This window comes from Gnatocerus cornutus, chromosome 3, assembly GCF_029298725.1.
Source record: "Gnatocerus cornutus isolate USDA-ARS CGAHR chromosome 3, icGnaCorn1.1, whole genome shotgun sequence".
Classification (NCBI taxonomy): domain Eukaryota; kingdom Metazoa; phylum Arthropoda; class Insecta; order Coleoptera; family Tenebrionidae; genus Gnatocerus; species Gnatocerus cornutus.
The window spans coordinates 20,543,947-20,556,228 of NC_142235.1; positions in this window are offsets into that span (position 1 = coordinate 20,543,947).

Genomic DNA, 12,282 nt, shown 5'->3' on the forward strand with positions numbered 1-12,282 from the left:
TGATATGTAGTTCGAATTCAAAATTTTCATTTTTTCAATGTAGAAGTTAGCTGCCATTCAGTCCCTAATTCAGACTCGGTCGCTATCTCGCTTATTCATAAAGCAATCTTAACGTATTGGCGCTCATTTTACGCAGAATTTCACGCAGAATCCAAAAAGGCAAGATTCGTTGCGATCGGCCCAAAAATAACTGAGTTATGAGCGATCAAAATTTCAGATATTGGATTTTGATTTGGAAAAACTTCAAAGCTCGATATCTTCGAAACTACTAAAGATTTTGAGAAACGGTTTGCGCCATCGTTTTTCTCGGCTCATTCTACTTTAGAATCAACCCTCAAAAGTCGAAAATTCGATGGTAATTTTTTTGGGCAAAAAAATTTTGCGGCTCAATCGATGAAAATTTTTCAATTTTTTGTTTTTTGATCGCCCCTCGTAAACTATTTGCCCAATCAATCTGAGATTTGGCCAATTGATAGATCTCGAGCTGCTCTTTCGATCGATATATAATTCAATAATAATAATTGTGGTTTTTGCCCCGAAACAGCGTCTTGAAAATGACCCTAAAATCACCCTCTGAAAATGTAATTCGGTCGATGTCTCGTTTATTCGTTAAACAAATTTGAGCTACATGGGCTCATTTAACGCAGAATTTCGCGCTGAATCCAAAACTACCTTTATTTTTTTCGTCCGTCAACAAATAGCTGAGTTACGGCCGTTTGAATTTTTGGGTTGTCACCAGGGGCCCAAATTTTTGAAGGTTTGAAAATATTTTTGCTCAATATCTCGGTAACTACGACAGATCGAAAGAAACGGTTTTGGCCATCGTTTTTGTTGCGATTTTTTAGTTAAAAATTCGTTCTTAGATTTTCCAAAATGCGAAAATTAGATTTTTCCCAAATTTTCTCGCTTGATTTTGAAGTAAACTTGCGTTATTGGGGCTCATTTTACGCAGAATTTAGCGCAGATTTCAAATCCGGGCCCAAAATCAGTAGTCATTTTATGCGAATTTTGACTTTTGAAACACAACTTGATGAAACGTGTTTCCCCAAAAACTCAAAAATTGCGTCGCGACGCCAAACTACCAGTAATAAAAAACAACATTTTGCGTCAGCTTCTGTAGCTCCAAATTTTTGTCTTGAAATTAGGGCGGTTTTGGGGGTGTTGATAAGTGTAATAGTGCTGCAATATGAGTAAAACTAGCTTCATAACGGCCAATTTGGGCCAAATGACCTCCAATTACCTAGCAGGGAGCAGAATTTGACGCAGAATTTCGCGCTGAATCCAAAACTACCCTTATTTTTCTCATCCGTCAACAAATAACTGAATTCTGGCTGTTTGAATTTTTGGGTTGTCGCCAGAGGGCCAAAATTTTGGAGATTCGAAAAATTTTTTTTCCAAAATCTCCGATTTTTTGGCTAAGAATTCGTTCTTAGATTTTCCGAAAATCGAAAATTAGATTTCTCTGCGTTATTTTGGCTCATTTTGCGCAGAATTTCGCGCAGATTCCAAATCCGCTGCTATGTAAAAAAACATAGTGCGCATTAACAAATTAAGCTAGACATGTAAAACAACGTACAAGAGACGTGCCACCCTTCCCAGAAAAAATATCGATTTCCAACCCCCCGTTTGTTTGTTTTAAGTATGAACAACATCAGCACCAAGACAATTTATTCCAACGAGCTCTTTAACATAATATAACACGTCGACACCACATTACCTCTTATCACCAGAATCGCTTAGGAAACTCCCTAAAATTTGCAAGTCGCGATAAAGATCAATTTAACGTGTAGCACCGAGGGCATAGGTTAATCCGAAATGTTCACATAAACCCCTAAAATCAGACATTCCGTTTCTTTATCACCCTTTTAGTGACACGTCACGTTTGCTGGCGACGACGACGGCTTTCAACACGGCGACACTTGAAATAAACAAATGGAGGAATTATTTAAAAATCATAAATTGGGGTTGCGATGGAGTAAGTTAGATAAAGCGGTGGGAAAGTAGGATTGATGGGGGCGGCGAGTCGAAGGATTGGGGGTGGTGGTTGTGGGTTGGGGGTGGTGTTTGCGCAACAAGTGGGGCTGCAATTACCAGAAAAACAGAACGAATATTCCTAAATATTGTTGTCTCAAATTAAGTTTTCTTGTCTGTCTTAAAAACGGGATGTGAAGCTCGAATTCCCATCCTCCAGACGTCCCATTGGGGTGAAGTGTCTTGTCCCGGCGCCTCCACCAGTTTTGACATTTCAGTTTCAAATTGTCACGTCTACTGTATGGTTCAAAAAGTTTAGATATATTCGCTGGTTATTTTTAATTTTGAAACGTCGTTTTTCCCGCATGGGATTTACCGAATTATGTCAACTGTCAAATTTTTACTAACCTAAAAATGTCAAATTTGACAGTTCTTGTTTGACATTTGCAAAAATTGTAGGAGCTTTAAAAATCAGAATTGTATCTACTGGACCACCAATCACACAGCCGCATTTTAAATTTGGCGCTACTTAAAAATTTCTGCGGAAAAATGAGGTTAGGTAGCAGTCTCCCAACCCTGCAAGTGACGTTATGTCATCTCCAACTGTTAGTAACTGTCAAACGTCTAATTCAAAGTTCCCTTGTTTCCTTTGATTTGTTTTTCACGAATAACTAAATCTATTTTTTTAATTATACAGGGTTTCTATAAAAGATTGTAACATCGTATGTGCTTTCAAAAACAAAAGAAAATTAACTGTTGGAAGCATCAAGTTCAAATTTTTTAAATTGACGAAATCGAAATTTTGACAGTTAACGTTCACCAAAAGGCGGCACGTTTGACAGTTGAAACTAACATAACGTCACTAACTGCATTGGGATTTTTTTGTGTTTTTAGAAGCATTCAAACCGAGTTTCCTACAAATAGGATTATGAATCCGGATTTTTGGATAATTGGCCATTAGCTTTGATAAGCTTCAGTCGTCTAGTTCAAACCCCCAAATTCAGCGTTTTTGAAGTTTCTTTGCTTTTGTTTTTTCCAGATAACTAATTAATCTGGATTGTTTTAGTCATACAGGGTTTCTATAAAAGAATATAACATGCTATGTGCTGTTGAAATCAAAAGACTTTGTTACCCCACAGTCGCGATTTGCCAATTACCTCCAATAATGAATTTTACAATGTCATATTTTGAGGTTATGGACGAAAATTAAGTGTTAGAAGCATCATCAATTTCTGAGTTTGATACAGCTATTTCAAAAGTATACAAACAGAGTAAAATTAAATTTTGACACTTTACATTTCTAACATTAGTAATTTCACGTTCAGCGAAAGGCGGCACATATCTTTTAGATTCTTTTATAAAAGCCCTGTATGTAATTATGAATATTTGAGACAACGAGATATTGGATCACGAACGAACGAAATTTTGAACCAATGGGATATTTCGCATGACAGTTGTCAGTTTTACCAATTTTAAAATGTCATGATAAAAAATATGAAGCTATAATAAAATTAGCACTGAAAATAACAAAACCATTTGGTGACAAGTTGACAAATGTGACGTAACTCGCTCTGCTAAACCAATCACAGAGCCGCATTTTAAATTTCGCGCGAACAAAAAATTCTGCTGTAAAGATAAGATTTAGTTATCCATGAAAAACAAAATCAATAAAAATTGAGGTTTGAATTCGACATTTGACAGTTACTGACAGTTGGAACTAACGTCACTTATATTCTTTTAATTTGGTACAATGAATGTTTGACACAATTGGATCAAAAATGAACACGAATTTCGAACCAATGGGATATATCGCATGACATTTGTCAGTTTTACCAATTTTAAAATGTCATAATCAAAAATATGAAGCTATCAGAAAATAGCACTGAAAATCTAATCAGCACTGAAAATAACAAAAACAAGTTTCTTACCAGTTGACAAATGTGAGGTAACCCGCTCTGCTGAACCAATCACAGAGCTGCATTTTAAATTTCGCGCGTACAAAAAAATCCTGCAGGAAAAATGAAGTTTAGTTACCCATGAAAAACAAAATCAGTGCAAATTGAGGTTTGAGCTCCACATTTGACAGTTGGAGCTAACGTAACGTCACTTATATTTTTTTAATAGATGCCCGTTTTAGTAACTATGAACATTCGAGACAAAGAAATATGGGAGCAAGAATCTGTACGAAATTTTGAACCAATGGGATATTTCACGTGACAGTTGACAGTTTTACCAATTTTAAAACGTCGTGATGAAAAATATGAAGCTATAATACGTGCTAGAAAAAATCCTGCAGGAAAAATGAAGTTTAGTTACCCATGAAAAACAAAATCAGTGCAAATTGAGGTTTGAACTCCACATTTGACAGTTGGAGCTAACGTAACGTCACTTATATTTTTTTAATAGATGCCCGCTTTAGTACTATGAACATTCGAGACAATGAAATATGGGAGCAAGAATCTGCACGAAGTTTTGAACCAATGGGATTTTTCGCGTGACAGTTGACAGTTTTACCAATTTTAAAACGTCGTGATGAAAAATATGAAGCTATAATACGTGCTACAAAAAATTCTGCAGGAAAAATGAAGTTTAGTTACCCATGAAAAACAAAATCAGTGCAAATTGAGGTTTGAACTCCACATTTGACAGTTGGAGCTAACGTAACGTCACTTATATTTTTTTAATAGATGCCCGTTTTAGTAACTATGAACATTCGAGACAATGAAATATGGGAGCAAGAATCTGTACGAAATTTTGAACCAATGGGATATTTCGCGTGACAGTTGACAGTTTTACCAATTTTAAAATGTCGTGATGAAAAATATGAAACTATAATACGTGCTAAACAAAATTCTGCAGGAAAAATAAAGTTTAGTTACCAATGAAAAACAAAATCAGTGAAAATTGAGGTTTGAATTCCACGTTTGACAGTTGGAGCTAACATAACGTCACTTATATTTTTTAATAGGAGCCCGTTTTAGTACTATGAACATTCGAGACAATAAGCTATGGGAGCAAGAATCTGCACGAAGTTTTGAACCAATAGGATATTTCGCGTGACAGTTGACAGTTTTACCAATTTTAAAACGTCGTGATGAAAAATATGAAGCTATAATACGTGCTACAAAAAATTCTGCAGGAAAAATGAAGTTTAGTTACCCATGAAAAACAAAATCAGTGCAAATTGAGGTTTGAACTCCACATTTGACAGTTGGAGCTAACGTAACGTCACTTATATTTTTTTAATAGATGCCCGTTTTAGTAACTATGAACATTCGAGACAATGAAATATGGGAGCAAGAATCTGTACGAAATTTTGAACCAATGGGATATTTCGCGTGACAGTTGACAGTTTTACCAATTTTAAAATGTCGTGATGAAAAATATGAAACTATAATACGTGCTAAACAAAATTCTGCAGGAAAAATAAAGTTTAGTTACCAATGAAAAACAAAATCAGTGAAAATTGAGGTTTGAATTCCACGTTTGACAGTTGGAGCTAACATAACGTCACTTATATTTTTTAATAGGAGCCCGTTTTAGTACTATGAACATTCGAGACAATAAGCTATGGGAGCAAGAATCTGCACGAAGTTTTGAACCAATAGGATATTTCGCGTGACAGTTGACAGTTTTACCAATTTTAAAACGTCGTGATGAAAAATATGAAGCTATAATACGTGCTACAAAAAATTCTGCAGGAAAAATGAAGTTTAGTTACCCATGAAAAACAAAATCAGTGCAAATTGAGGTTTGAACTCCACATTTGACAGTTGGAGCTAACGTAACGTCACTTATATTTTTTTAATAGATGCCCGCTTTAGTACTATGAACATTCGAGACAATGAAATATGGGAGCAAGAATCTGCACGAAGTTTTGAACCAATGGGATTTTTCGCGTGACAGTTGACAGTTTTACCAATTTTAAAACGTCGTGATGAAAAATATGAAGCTATAATACGTGCTACAAAAAATTCTGCAGGAAAAATGAAGTTTAGTTACCCATGAAAAACAAAATCAGTGCAAATTGAGGTTTGAACTCCACATTTGACAGTTGGAGCTAACGTAACGTCACTTATATTTTTTTAATAGGAGCCCGCTTTAGTACTATGAACATTCGAGACAATAAGCTATGGGAGCAAGAATCTGCACGAAGTTTTGAACCAATAGGATATTTCGCGTGACAGTTGACAGTTTTACCAATTTTAAAACGTCGTGATGAAAAATATGAAGCTATAATACGTGCTACAAAAAATTCTGCAGGAAAAATGAAGTTTAGTTACCCATGAAAACAAAATCAGTGGAAATTGAGGTTTAAACTCCACATTTGACAGTTGGAGCTAACGTAACGTCACTTATATTTTTTTAATAGATGCCCGCTTTAGTACTATGAACATTCGAGACAATGAAATATGGGAGCAAGAATCTGCACGAAGTTTTGAACCAATGGGATATTTCGCGTGACAGTTGACAGTTTTACCAATTTTAAAACGTCGTGATGAAAAATATGAAGCTATAATACGTGCTAGAAAAAATTCTGCAGGAAAAATGAAGTTTAGTTACCCATGAAAAACAAAATCAGTGCAAATTGAGGTTTGAACTCCACATTTGACAGTTGGAGCTAACGTAACGTCACTTATATTTTTTTAATAGATGCCCGCTTTAGTACTATGAACATTCGAGACAATGAAATATGGGAGCAAGAATGTGCACGAAATTTTGAACCAATGGGATATTTCGCGTGACAGTTGACAGTTTTACCAATTTTAAAATGTCGTGATGAAAAATATGAAGCTATAATACGTGCTACAAAAAATTCTGCAGGAAAAATGAAGTTTAGTTACCCATGAAAACAAAATCAGTGGAAATTGAGGTTTAAACTCCACATTTGACAGTTGGAGCTAACGTAACGTCACTTATATTTTTTTAATAGATGCCCGCTTTAGTACTATGAACATTCGAGACAATGAAATATGGGAGCAAGAATCTGCACGAAGTTTTGAACCAATGGGATATTTCGCGTGACAGTTGACAGTTTTACCAATTTTAAAACGTCGTGATGAAAAATATGAAGCTATAATACGTGCTAGAAAAAATTCTGCAGGAAAAATGAAGTTTAGTTACCCATGATAAACAAAATCAATGAAAATTGAGGTTTGAATTCCACGTTTGACAGTTGAAGCGAACATAACGTCACTTATATTTTTGAATTTGGTACAATGAATGTTCGACACAATGGGATATTGGATCAAGACTGTATACGAGTTTCGATCCAATGGGATATTTCCCTGAAATAATGCCCCATTGTCTCAAATATCCATAGGCTAAACTAATAATGCCCGTGAATAAAACCGTCACGTAAAATCGGCTTCAGTTTTACATTTCCCAGCCCCAAATATTTCATGAGATGATAAATAAATTAATACATATTTTGCATTAACATTACTCGAAATTAATTCAATGTTTGCGAGTTAATAATCGTTATTTTGTTTATAATTGCGCGCCCGTCTCTCTCAAATATCTCATCAGAATTAACAAACAACGCTGAAATAAAGCCATACGTCCGGTAATTGGAACGATAATTGCAACAAAAAAGAAGGAAAAATAAACAGATGAAAATCGCGGCCGTTTTTCGCCGTTTTCTCCTATTGTTGCTTCACCTCCATTATCACCGCACTTTTCCTTTTTCTCTAATATGTCCGCAGATTCTATCCCATTCATGACAAAAAGGTTATCGCGCAGCCATAAATTCATTTAGCACGGAAATAATAGCAATAATCAAGCATTCCCATTGAAATAGGTAATTGCAGCCCTGGTAATCGGATCAGAGTGAGGGTGTTATCGCGTTGCGAGGGTGAGGTCAAAGACGTACAACTTCCCTAACCTTTGCGGGCGTAAATTCGAGAAAATTCGAATCGAGTGGCCGCTGGAATTTCTTATTGTTCCATCGCCTATCGTGCTCACTTTTTTTTTCGTTATTTGGAATGATCGCGATGATTGCGAAGAAATGGGAATAGAGAACATGGAAAGTAAAGAAAACTCGCAACAACAACACAGTAAATTATTTTGCTTTCGCCGCCGCCGAGACGAAGGAGCCCGAGATTAATGTCGCCCGAAATAAAACGACGGAACTTGTGAAAACAACTTACATTACTATACTCGTTGGTTGGGCGAATTGAGGGCCCAATTTAATTATTCGTAATAAACCAAATAAAAATAAATCACGCCACTAAAATCGTGAAGGAAAAACCCCACAAAAGCTGTGGTTCTTGTTTGAAGCAAATGAAGTTTAATGAAACAAATTTTTGATTTTCGAGTTTCTTTCCGTCTGGAAGCAAATTAATTTTTATTTATTTATTTTTTTTGATTTTTGAAGATGGAAATTTGAAACAAGTCGAAAAAACGGATTTCTAAAGGTAATTCGGTCGATATCTCAGTTATTTATAAAGGAATCTTAAAGTATTGGTGCTCATTTTACGCAGAATTTTACGCAGAATCCAAAAAGGCAAGATTTGCGGAGATCGGCCCACAAATAACTGAATTATGGGCGATCAAAATTTCGGATATTAGATTTTGAGTTGGAAAAATTGCAAAGCTGGATATCTCCGAAAATAAAAAAGATTTTGAGAAACGGTTTGTGCCATCGTTTTTCTCAGCTCGTTCTACTTTAGAATCCGCTCTCAAAAGTCAAAAATTCGATGGTCGATTTTTTGGGCAAAATTTTCAATTTTTTGTTTTTTGATCGCCCCTCGTAAACGATTTGCCCAATCGATCTGAGATTTGGCCAATTGATAGATCTCGAGCTGCTCTTTCGATAGATATATAATTCAATAATATTAAGCGCAGTTTTCGCCCCGAAACAGCGTCTTGAAAATCACCCTAAAATGACCCTCTAAAAATCTAATTCGGTCGATATCTCGTTTATTCGTTAAACAAATTTGAGCTACATGGGCTCATTGAACGCAGAATTTCGCGTTGAATCCAACAATATCCTTATTTTTTTTGTACGTCAACAAATAACTGAGTTAGAGACGTTTGAAGTTTTGGATTGTCGCTAGAGGGCCAAAATTTTGGAGGTTCGAAAATGATTTTGCTTGATATCTCTGGAATTATGGCAATTATCAAACAACCCTTTTCGGAATCGTTTTTCTCGTAATTTTTTACCCTATAAATCGATTTTTTATAGTTTGAATTCAAAATTTTCATTTTTTCAGTGTAGAAGTTAGCCGCCTTTCAGTCTCTACTTCAGACTCGGTCGCTATCTCGCTTATTCATATAGCAATCTTAACGTATTGGTGCTCATTTTACGCAGAATTTCACGCAGAATCCAACAAAGCGAGATTCGTTACGATCGGCCCAAAAATAACTGAGTTATGAGCGATCAAAGTTTCAGATATTGGATTTTGAGTTGGAAAAATTTCAAAGTTCGATATCTCCGAAACTAAAAATGACTTTGAGAAACGGTTTGTGCCATCGTTTTTCTCGGCTCGTTTTACTTTAGAATCCGCTCTCAAAAGTCAAAAATTCGATGGTCGATTTTTTGGGCAAAAAAATTTTGCGACCCAATCGATGAAAAATTTTCAATTTTTCATTTTTTAATCTCTCCTCGTAAACTACTTGCCCAATCGATCTGAGATTTGGCAAATTGATAGATCTCGAGCTGTTCTTTCGATCGATATATAATTCAATAATATTAGGCACAGTTTTCGCCCCGAAAGAGCGTCTTGAAAATGACCCTAAAACCACCCTCTAAAAATCTAATTCGCTTGATTTCTCGTTTATTTGTTCAGGAAATTTGAGCTATGTGGGCTCATTTTACGCAGAATTTCGCGCTGAATCCAAAACTACCCTTATTTTTCTTTTTAGTCAACAAATAACTGAGTTAGAGGCGTTTAAAATTTTAGGTTGTCGCCAGAGGGTCAAAATTTTGGAGGTTCGAAAACGATTTTGCTCGATATTTCCGGAATTATGGCAAATATCAAACAACCTTTTGCGAAATCGTTTTTCTCGCAATTTTTACCTTAGAAATCAATCTTAGATATTTCGAATTCAAAATTTTCATTTTTTCATTGTAGACGTTAGCTGCCTTTGAGTCTCTAATTCAGACTCGGTCGCTATCTCGCTTATTCAAAAAGCAATCTTAACGTATTGGTGCCCATTTTTCGCAGAATTTCACGCAGAATCCAAAAAGGCAAGATTCGTTACGATCGGCCCCAAAATAACTGAGTTATGAGCGATCAAAGTTTCGGATATTGGATTTTGAGATGCGAACTTTCAAAGCTCAATATCTCCGAAACTACGACTGATTTTGAGAAACCCTTTCACTATCGTATTCCTTACATTTTTTTCTTTAAAATCCGCCCTTAAAAGTCCAAAATATCGGAACTGGTAAAAACAGTTTACATTATTATTTTACTTCCTTGTACGAAATGAGTGCCCAATTAAATTATTCGCAATAAACCAAATAAAAATAAATCGCGCCACTAAAATCGTAAAGCAAAAACCCAACAAAAGCTGTAGTTCTTGTTTGAATGAGGAGAGTCTAGTCAGCGAGCGCAAAGTTTTAATGAAATAAATTTTCTTAGAGACTCACTTAACGTTTTTCGAGTTTTTTTTCTCGTCTAGAAGTAAATTAAGGGCGGTTCGGATGCTTTCTTTAATTAATGTAAGTTATATTTGACAAATCTAATCATGGAGTAAATGAACAAACCGAAATTAGGTTAATGTACGCGAGTACAAAAGAACCACAACTCATCATTGTGCGAGTTGATGAAGAGGAAATTAAAGATTTACTTTAATCCCTTCGTAGTGGCGAAGCTTGATTGAATTTAATACTTCCAGAGACTTGATCAAAACTGTCAGAAGTTACCAACGTTCAAACGTAAAAAATACAGACAATCGAAGAAGAAAGTTTGTTGGTATGATTGATGTTGGTAATTTAATGAAAGCGGCGCTAATCACTCGCCGATCGGGTCTTAAGATTCGCGCTAATGAAAAGAACGATAAGCGACATTGTTATTCATCGGATGTCGCATTCAAAAATTCGACACGTTCGTCAACTTTTCTCATTTTCTGGTAATTTCATCGACTCGCTACAATCCGACCATGCGGCATTAATATCAAATCAGGGGGCGGCGATGGCGGAGGGGTGGAAATCGAAACGCGCGGGGGGAGGGGGAAACAAATTATATATTTCTGGGACCGCCGAAACGTCGACTAGTTTTTCAGGTTCGAAAACGACCCGGCGCATCCACCATTTCTGACGGCTTCACTTTCAATTTTGAGGGTTTGTTCTACGAACATTTGAGACAATGAGATTTTTAACCTATGAGAACTCAAAACCACGAGTGCAGTAACATTGAGATTTTGAAGTTTTGAAACATTGCTCATTCGATCCAGCGAAATTTCGGTTTAATGAAACCTCATTTGCGTCTGAGGCTAATTTTTTAATTATAAATTTTAAGATTTCATTTTACAAAAATTAGAGGCGTTGTGATTTGTGGGCACGAAATTTTGAAACAATAAGATTTTTAACATATAAGCACTCAAAAACACGAGTATAGAAAAATTGGGATTTTGAAGTTTTGAGATATTGCTCATTCGACCCAGCGAAATGTCGGTGTAACGAAATCCCGTTGGCGTCTATGACTGTTATAGACACTGCTTTGACTAGTTTTTTAATTATAAATTTTGAAGTTTTGTCATCCGAAAATTTGGGACAATGGGATGGTGTCACTAAGATTTGTGAATCCGAAATTTTGAACCAATGGGATAAAGAAGCTAAATTACACATTTCTACAACAAACGTCAGAAAAACAAACTAATTTTGACAATCTTTTTAAATTTCCCGCCACACGCCACAAGTTTTGGAACACTTAAAGTTATGTATGTAATACGAAAATTTGAGACAATGGGATATTTAACATATGAGAACTCAAAAACAGAGTATAGTAAAGTTAAGATTTGAAGTTTTGAGACATTGCTCATTTAATCCAGCGAAATGTCGGTCTAATGAAATCCCGTTTGCGTCTGTGATTGTTATACACCCTGATTTGACTAGTTTTGAAATTATTACAAATTTTAAAGTTTTATTATACGAAAATTTGAGATAATGGGATGACGTTACCATTCGTGGGCACCAAATTTTGTACTAATGGGATATTTAACATATGAAAACTCAAAGCCACGAGTATTGAATAATCGAGATTTTTAAAGTTTTGAAGCATTGGTCATTTGACCCAGCGAAATGTCGGCCTAATGAAACAGACCCTGTTTTGACTTATTTTTTTATTATAAATCTTAAAGTTTTGT